Raw genomic sequence first — 8,893 nt, forward strand, 5'->3', positions numbered from 1 at the left:
CCGCCCGCGACGACGAGCTAACAGGTCGATCTCCGATCTCCTTTTGTTTCTCGTCCTTCTTCTGTCCAGAAAATTGAAATTCCAGATTGACCATGAACATGGCGACTAGATCCACCTGTCATGGCAGACACACCACGGATTTATGTGTATTCACATTTGCCCACCAAAGTACGCCAGATCTGCCATATTCTATCCTAGAGTTGAGCTAAACTTCTGGGTTGGGTTGGTACGAGTAGTTGCTGCATAAGCATGCGTAGGAATCACTAAAAATAGGGGAAGAAAGGAGGAATTTGGGTGGTGCATAGAGAGGGAGGAAAATAATTGCCACATGTTTCTGATGTTAGTTGCCATCTATCTTTGTCGTCAGCTGCCACAATATTGTGTTGTTACTTGCCATCATATTATGTTCGCTGTTGCCATCGGTTCAAAAATGATAGTTGGCATCCAGATTTTAGAAAAGAGAATGAATGTGCATGTCCTACTTGCCATGATGTGTTAGTTGTCTATGCAAGAAATGTTATAAGATTGCCGTGTTTTCTTGTATGTGCAAACATAAAGAATGCATTTTGCGGATATTGATGCATTCTTGTTCATGCAGTGACTGAAAACACAGTGGGAGAAAAAAGCGGAAAAATGAATCATGAAGACAACACTGATCCTTGGTTTTCTCAAAGGCCAGAAGCGCCCCCTTGGGATGCAGCAAATGACAATCAACTTATGTCCTACAATGTCTTTTTCGCAGGTTCTTATGACCCAACCACACACACGGGAATACCATGGCAAGTTCAGGCACAGGGCGCTAACGCTGACAGATGTACGAGCGACCAACTTCAAGTAGCCAATGTGGCAAATCAAGGTAATGAATACAGAAAAGAAACATATTGGTGTGGACATGAAATTAAACTTGCAAGGATGGCAAGGACTTACGAGTTATATGGAAAAAAGCAGGGCCTTCATGTAGCACGTGGCAACAAGTGGCAACCATGTACCCTGCCATCAACGTCGTACACAGGTGAGACGTATGAAGTGAATTTGTGGATAGTGATTCAGGAGAATGAACATAGGTGACATTGGGGTTTTCGGGGTGATTTGATAGGACGCAGTTGCCATGCCTGGACAGCTGCAGTTGCCATGCCTGGACAGCTGCATCCGTCCATGCCTGGACAATTGCATTTGCCATGCCTAGACAAATGCAGTTGCCATGCATGCACAACTACATTTGCCATGCCTGGACAGATGCAGTTGCCATGGCAAATCAATTGTAGTTGCCATGCCTAATCAAATGTGATCGCATGTGTCTAAACAACTGTGGATGACAAGTGTGAACAAAAATCTATGTGGCATGGTTGAACTACTACATGTGCCATGTTGTACTAACTACAGTTGACATGCATTGACCAACTGCTAATGATCGCAAGTTGTTATGGTGGAACCACATCGACAAACATATCATGGCAAGCTTCACCATTGCAGGCCAACACTATTGCAGATATAGCACATCAAATTGGAATGACATACCAGCTTCGATTAGCACATGCGGCCCAACAAGGTAAAAGTATGTGAACCAGCAAAACAAATATTGCATTTGCTTTTGTGGAAAAAGCATGGGGGGAAAGTGGATTTGTCACGGTGGTGGCGGAAAACAACAAAAATGCTACCAAGTGGACGGCTCGTACCTAGAATGCAAGTTTTGATGCTAAAGATGTTGGTTGCCATGTCTTGGCAACAGTAGCTGCCATGTTTGTTGAACTGTAGCTGCCATGGCTAAAAAACTGCAGCTGCCATGCATGGCCAGATGCAGATGTCATGGCTTGCTGTATGAATGATATCATGACAAATCAGATGCAGTTGCTATATTCCGTTATGATAAACCTGCCATTGAAGCAATGCTTACACACGTACCTGTTTTTTTGTAGGGCCTTCGACTACAATCAATAGCGGTGCGGGGACATCTACTGTGGGAACCTCTGAGCACATGGAAGAGGCGTTCCACCAGCCAGTCAACAGTCCTGCCACAAACAATGCAGAATCAGTGTCGGAAATAGCAATCATTCCAGCAATGCCGACAAGCACACCTTTGCACACCAACAGAAGCAACACTCAAGCAGATAAAACAGCTGCCGATACTGAAATGAATGATGAAACTAATGACGAAACACAAGGGGGTGAAGAAGATGGGCAATCAGAAATCATGGCACCTCAGCCACCATATGTTAGGCAGAGATTTGATTCGTTTGAACATGCCAAGGAATTCGACGAGAGATATGCAATGTTCCATGGGTTTGCGGTGAATACCATAGGAAAATTAAAAAAACTAATGAGTACAACAGAGGTGAGATAAGGTGCTACAAGGCATGAAAGAATAAGAAGGGGAAAGGTGTTGCACCTGTCGTGCCGGAACGAAAGAGAGGTATCATTGTCAAGACAGAATGCCCTATCCGGTGTAAGCTAAACGCAGATGGAGCACAGTGGGTGGTCACCGACTATTTCGACGAACACAACCACAAACTCGTAAAGAAGTTTGACCTGGTAAAATTTCTTAGCGCCCACAGAGGATTCAGCCCCCTCGAGAAGAAATTTGTAAAGTTGCTACATGATTGTAACATCGGTCCATCAAGAATGGCCCAAATACTGTCCCTGATCCACATCAGAGATGGTAGACTGAGTAGCATGCCCTACATACCAGCAAACGTCACAAACCTAAAGGCAAAGTACCATAGAGAGAGCAGGTTCGCTGACATAGAAACCACGATAGCCTACTTTGAAGAGAAAGCAAAAGCAGATGCTGATTTCTTCTACAGGATAAGATTGGACGATGAAGACCATGTCAGAAACATGTTGAAAGTGCGTTACATCGACTAGAGGGGGGAGGGTGAATAGGCGATTTTTATGAATTCTTCACTGAGGAATTTCAGGGTGAGGAAATTCCTAAGCGAAGAACTACTTGCAGTGGAATAAGTACTCAGATATAAGCATAATAGAGCAACAACATAGTCATCATGATGAAATGAAAGACAAACATAGAGTACAGAAAGCATAAACACAGGATAAGCAGGATGAAGACAAACGGACTGAAGAATTAGGATTGAGGAATTTAGAGAAAGTCTTCAGTCAAAGTCTTCAAACAGTAATGATCATGTACATCAACACATAACTGAGGAAATGAAAGGGTTGAGGAAATAGAACCAGTAGGCTTGGTGAAGACAATGATTTGGTCGGCCAGTTCCAACTGTTGTGACAGTTGTACGTCTGGTTGGAGCGGCTGAGTATTCAAACTCGAGGACACACAGTCCCGGACACACAGTCCTCACCATATTATCCTTGAGCTAAGATCACACAAATCTCGCCCAACAGTAGTGGTAAGTCTTCACAGGTGACTTCCAAACCTTCACAAAATCGGTCACTCGGCAATCCACAATTCCTCTTGGATGCTCCGACCATGACGCCTAACCGTCTGGAGGATACACAATCCTCAAACGTAACAAGCATCGGTTCCACGCAGGAACAATCTCTTCAGTGATGCTCAATCACTTTGGGTTTGTAGGTGTTTGGGTTTGGGATTTGGGTATTTCCTCACTTGATGATTTTCACTCAAAGTCCTCGGAGGATGGGATGCTCTCAAATGACAAGTGTTGGTTTCTCTCGGAGCAGCCAACCAACTAGTGGTTGTAGGGGGCGGCTATTTATAGCCTAGGGAGCAACACGACTTGATAAGACATAAATGCCCTTGGCTGATATGACCGTTAGGTGGTAGGATATTTTTGGGACAGCCGACGGGCGGCTCAGAAACGGTCGGATATCTGAGGTTTGAATTCCTCAGGGCTATCATGTTCCTCACTGTGTAGGCAATCCGCATTGGCGAATTCCTAACTCCTCAGTCAGAACAAATTCCTCAGAGACCAGAAGATCTTTGTCTCTGTCACTGAAGAAATCAACTGAACTAATATGAGATTTCCAATGGCTTCACTCGAAGGATTGGGTAGGTGTATGATTTTGAGATGAACATCACTTGGAAATCAGTTTCTTTAGTATTACCTCGACCCCCTTTAACAGTACGGTGTTTCCTATGACTCAAGAAGAAGAAAACGAAACTATGAAAACAAAAGTCTTCGCGCTTCATAATCCTCGCTTGAATATCCAAGTCTTCAAGGTCACACCGAAGAGAACCAAAGTCTTCAGCCGAAGACATTCATTTTTAGGGGTCGACATTCACTGTAAATATCAAACTACTCATTGACTTATAGAGCCTGTGTACACTCACAAACATATTAGTCCCTTAACCTATAAGTCTTCAATACACCAAAATCACTAAGGGGCACTAGATGCACTTACAATCTCCCCCTTTTTGGTGATTGATGACAATATAGGTTAAGTTTTCAACGGGGATAAATATATGAATTGAAAGTACTCAATATTAAGGAATTTGATTGCAAGATATAGAAGAACTCCCCCTGAAGATGTGCATAGTGAGGAATTTTCTTTTGAAGCAATGCACACTTGAAGAGTAGAATCATGGAGATCTCCCCCTGTATCTTGTAATTCATACACGCATTTAACATATGAATTGAAGAATTTGAACTGCATGATGAAATATGGCGACTGATGTAATTGAGCATGCGTGCATAACATTAAAGAGGAAATAGCATGCAGAAAAACATAGCAAAAGTATCAGGTCACCATCGGACTTAAGTTTACAACTCAATCAACAAAAGCTTCAGAAGAGCGAGAGTTGCAACTTAACAAAAAAGCCCATATATATAGAGACCCGCTTGAAGACTATCTCAAATTTCTCCCCTTTGTCATCGAATGACCAAAAGGGACAAAAAGTGAGGACTAACGCCCCTGAAGAATTTCTTCATGAAGTCGATGGAGGAGCGCCAGCGTTGTCGGGGTCGGTTGTGGTAGTAGGGCCTGCCGAAGTGTCGTCCAAATCTTCATTTTCATCCGTCTCGCAGGATGAGGAAAATGAGCTGGGCACCAAAGGAGGAACTTGAACTTTCTTGAATTTCTTCGGTGGAGGTTCAGACCAGGCGAAGTCTTGTTGGAAACCCATTTGCTTCAGATCTTCATCACCGTAGAGATGAGTCAGAACAGCCCAGGTGCGATCGAATACTTCATTGAGGTAATAGTGGTTTTTCTTCACTGAATTGTAAGTGGCAGTCATGTTGTGAAGAATAGTGCCAAACTGCCGCTTTACCCATTTGTGATTGCGATCCACCTTTTGATGAAGACAGAGGAGAAGCTCACGATCAGTCATCACCCTTGAAGCTGTAGCCTGAGGACTTTGCTTTGAAGCATTGGCGGCAGAGTCATGAGTAGCAGAATCATCATTGGTGGAATAAGAAGTAGCTTTGCGAAACTGTCCATGCAATGGATGATTGCCTTCATCAATGATAGCAGTGGCCTTGCCCTTCTCATCAGCTGAGGAAAATGTCCGTTTGAGGACTTCAATTGGGGGCAAGTAGCTGCCATGGTTGAGTGTATCAGCTTTGTACTTGAGTGAAGACCTTGATCTGAGGAATCTCATAATCCAGGGCGCATAAGGCTTCAACTCAAACGGGGACAAGGCAACGTTAGCCAAAGTCCTCATGAAGAAATCATGAGAGTTCATGGGAATACCGTGCATGATGTTGAAAAGCAGATTCTTCATGATGCCAACGACTTCTTCATCATTCGAGTCATGGCCTTTGATTGGACTCAGTTGTGACGCCCGGGTAATCAAGCTACAGTGAACCTCTGCTAATGATGCCACGTCACCTTGATTACTGTTACTAATCTCGCGTTAGTTCGAAACCAGTTCAAAATTCAAATTTAAAATCAAGTCAAACAATTAAAGTTTTCAAAAGTCAAAACTAAAATGTTCTCAATGTGACAAATAAATCATGGATATTATTGGTGGAGTAACAACATCTTTATAAAATAATTAACTACCCTAAAGTGATTAAAACAACATCAAAGCAATTAGTTATACTCCTAATATATTTTACCAAATACTAAACTATTTTTATTCTGAGGTAAAACTTCTTAGAACAGTGGATTATTTGGACACACTATTTTTGGAGCTATTGTCATCTTTTACTAAACCAAAAATAAAGAGTAACTAATATAAAATAGAAAAGAATAATAATAAAAAAACGAAAATAAAAGCCCCCCCCCCTCGCTAGGCCTCGGCCTAGCTGGCCACGGGGCTAACCAGGCCGCTCAGCCGGCCCAGTTGGCCCGACCCCCCCACTCATTCCCTTATCCCCTCGCAACCGCAAACCCTAGCGGTTCACTCACCCACTCTTCCCCCCACTCCCTCGACTGGATCTGGATCGGGGCAAACCCCCGATCCCATCGCCCATCGCCGCGACGACCTCGCCGCCCCGCGCCAGGACGCCGCCGCCCGGAGCCCGCGCCATCTCGCCGGCCTGCCTCCTCTACCTCGCCGGCACCCTTCCCCACCGGCCTGCACCCGCTCTGCCGACGCCGTCCCCGTCACCCCCCTCGACCACCGCTGCCCAGACCCTATGACTCCGGTGAGGCCACGGCCTCTACGCCCCTCCTCTCTCTCCCTCGCCCCGTGCTCCGGCCTCCCCTCCCCTAGCTTGTTCGCCATTGTCACCGACGCTCGTCGTCGCGCTCCCGCCCTTGGCCGCGTCCCTTGCCGCGCTGAGACGTGTAGCCCCGCATCCCGGGGGCCTTCCCTGGCCTGCTGGCTCTGGCCGCCGCCCCTTTCCTTTGCTGCTGCGGCCGCTCGTGCCCACACGGGCCGCGTTGTAGTCCTGCCACGCCAAAGCTGCGCCTGCACCCCGCGCGCGCCTCGTGAGCCCTCGTCGGCCACGAGCCCGCTCACCCCAGCTGCTCCCCGTCGACCTGCTGCTGCCCCACGGTGCCGCCCGGGCCCGGCGCCCCTGGGGCTCCATTCACTCGCCCCCTCTGCTCAGGAACGCCCGTGGCCACCCCGTCGGCCACCGCGACCATCTGCACCCGCCTACGAGGCGTTGGCCCCCGCTCCACTCCCTCCCTTCGCCGCTGCCATACGCAGTCGCCGGTCGTCGCCCACGCCGGCCACGCCCGCTCAGTCCCGCTCCGGCCGCGGCCTTGCCTTGTCCCCCCCTGGTTGGGCTCGGCCTCAGCACGGGCGACGCCAGCCACCCGCACGCCCCTGCCCGCTAACCAGCTAGGGCCCTCTGTGTCTATGACGAATGGGGCCCATGCCCCTTAGAACGTTTCTTTTAAAGAGTAAAAAAAATTAATTAATAATAAGAAGAAATATAAATGTCAATTAATTAATTAATTAATTAATTAAGTTAATTAATAATGTTTAGATTAACCTAATCACTAGTTAAAACTAATTAATTCTGTTTAGTTAGTCAATGACAGCTGGGACCCACACGTCAGTTGACCAGTCAACACCTCTGTTGATTGATGATGTCATGCTGACGTCATGATGATGTCAGCATGCACTATTCTGGATAATGTTAGAATTAAATAATTAAATAAATTCTAAAAATGATTAAATCTTTTAAAATTAATATAAAATAAACTGTAGCTCGGATGGAAAAACTTTGTACATGAAAGTTGCTCAGAACAACGAGACGAATCCGGATACGCAGCACGTTCGTCCGCCACACACCCCTAGCATAGTGAACCTGCAACTTTCCACCTCCGGTTCATCTGTCCGAAAACGTGAAACACCGGGGATACTTTCCTGGATGTTCCCCCCCTTCACCGGTATCACTTACTACCGCGTTAGGGCACACCGAACACCGTGTATTGCCTTGTTACACTTTGTGATGCTTTGTTTGCTCTGTTATTTATTGTGTTCCCTCTCCGTTACTTCTTTCCGATAGACCCCGAGACTGCCGGCGACCTCCAGTTCGACTACTGAGTTGACGACCACTCCTTCTTGCCAGAGCAACCAGGCAAGCCCCCCCCTTTGATCATCAGATATCGCCTATTCTCCTCTATACTGCTTGCATTAGAGTAGGTAGCATGTTACTACTTTCCGTTAATCCTATTCTGATGCATAGCCTGTCATTGTTGCTACAATCATTGATACCTTACCCGCAGTCCTAAATACTTAGTATAGGATGCTAGTTTATCATCTGTGGCCCTACATTCTTGTTAGTCTGCCTTGCTATACTATCGGGCCGTGATCACTGGGAGGTGATCACGGGTATATACTATACATACATACTATACAGATGGTGAGTAAAGTCGGGTCAGCTCGTTGAGTACCCGCAAGTGATTCAGATAAGGGGGCTGAAAGGACAGGTGGCTCCATCCCGGTAGAGGTGGGCCTGGGTTCCTGACGGCCCCCGACTGTTACTTTGTGGCGGAGCGACAGGGCAGGTTGAGACCGCCTAGGAGAGAGGTGGGCCTGGCCCTGGTCGGCGTTCGCGGATACTTAACACGCTTAACGAGATCTTGGTATTTGATCTGAGTCTGGCCATTTGGTCTATACGCACTAACCATCTACGCGGGAGTAGTTATGGGTATCCCGGCGTCGTGGTATCAGCCGAAGCCTTCTTGACGTCAGCGACGGAGCGGCGCGCGCCGGATTGGACTGCGTTAACGCAACTTCCTTTGTAATGGAGGTTGCTAGGTCTACTTCCGGCCGCCCTTGCAACGTGCAGGTGTGCAATGGGCGATGGGCCCAGACCCCTGCGCGCATAGGATTTAGACCGGCGGGCTGACCTCTCTGTTGTGCCTAGGTGGGGCTGCGATGTGTTGATCTTCCGAGGCCGGGCATGACCCAGGAAAGTGTGTCCGGCCAAATGGGATCGAGCGTGTTGGGTTATGTGGTGCACCCCTGCAGGGAAGTTAATCTATTTGAATAGCCGTGATCTTCGGTAACAGGACGACTTGGAGTTGTACCTTGACCTTATGACAACTAGAACCGGATACT

The sequence above is a fragment of the Triticum aestivum genome, chromosome 2B, assembly GCF_018294505.1.
Source record: "Triticum aestivum cultivar Chinese Spring chromosome 2B, IWGSC CS RefSeq v2.1, whole genome shotgun sequence".
NCBI lineage: Eukaryota > Viridiplantae > Streptophyta > Magnoliopsida > Poales > Poaceae > Triticum > Triticum aestivum.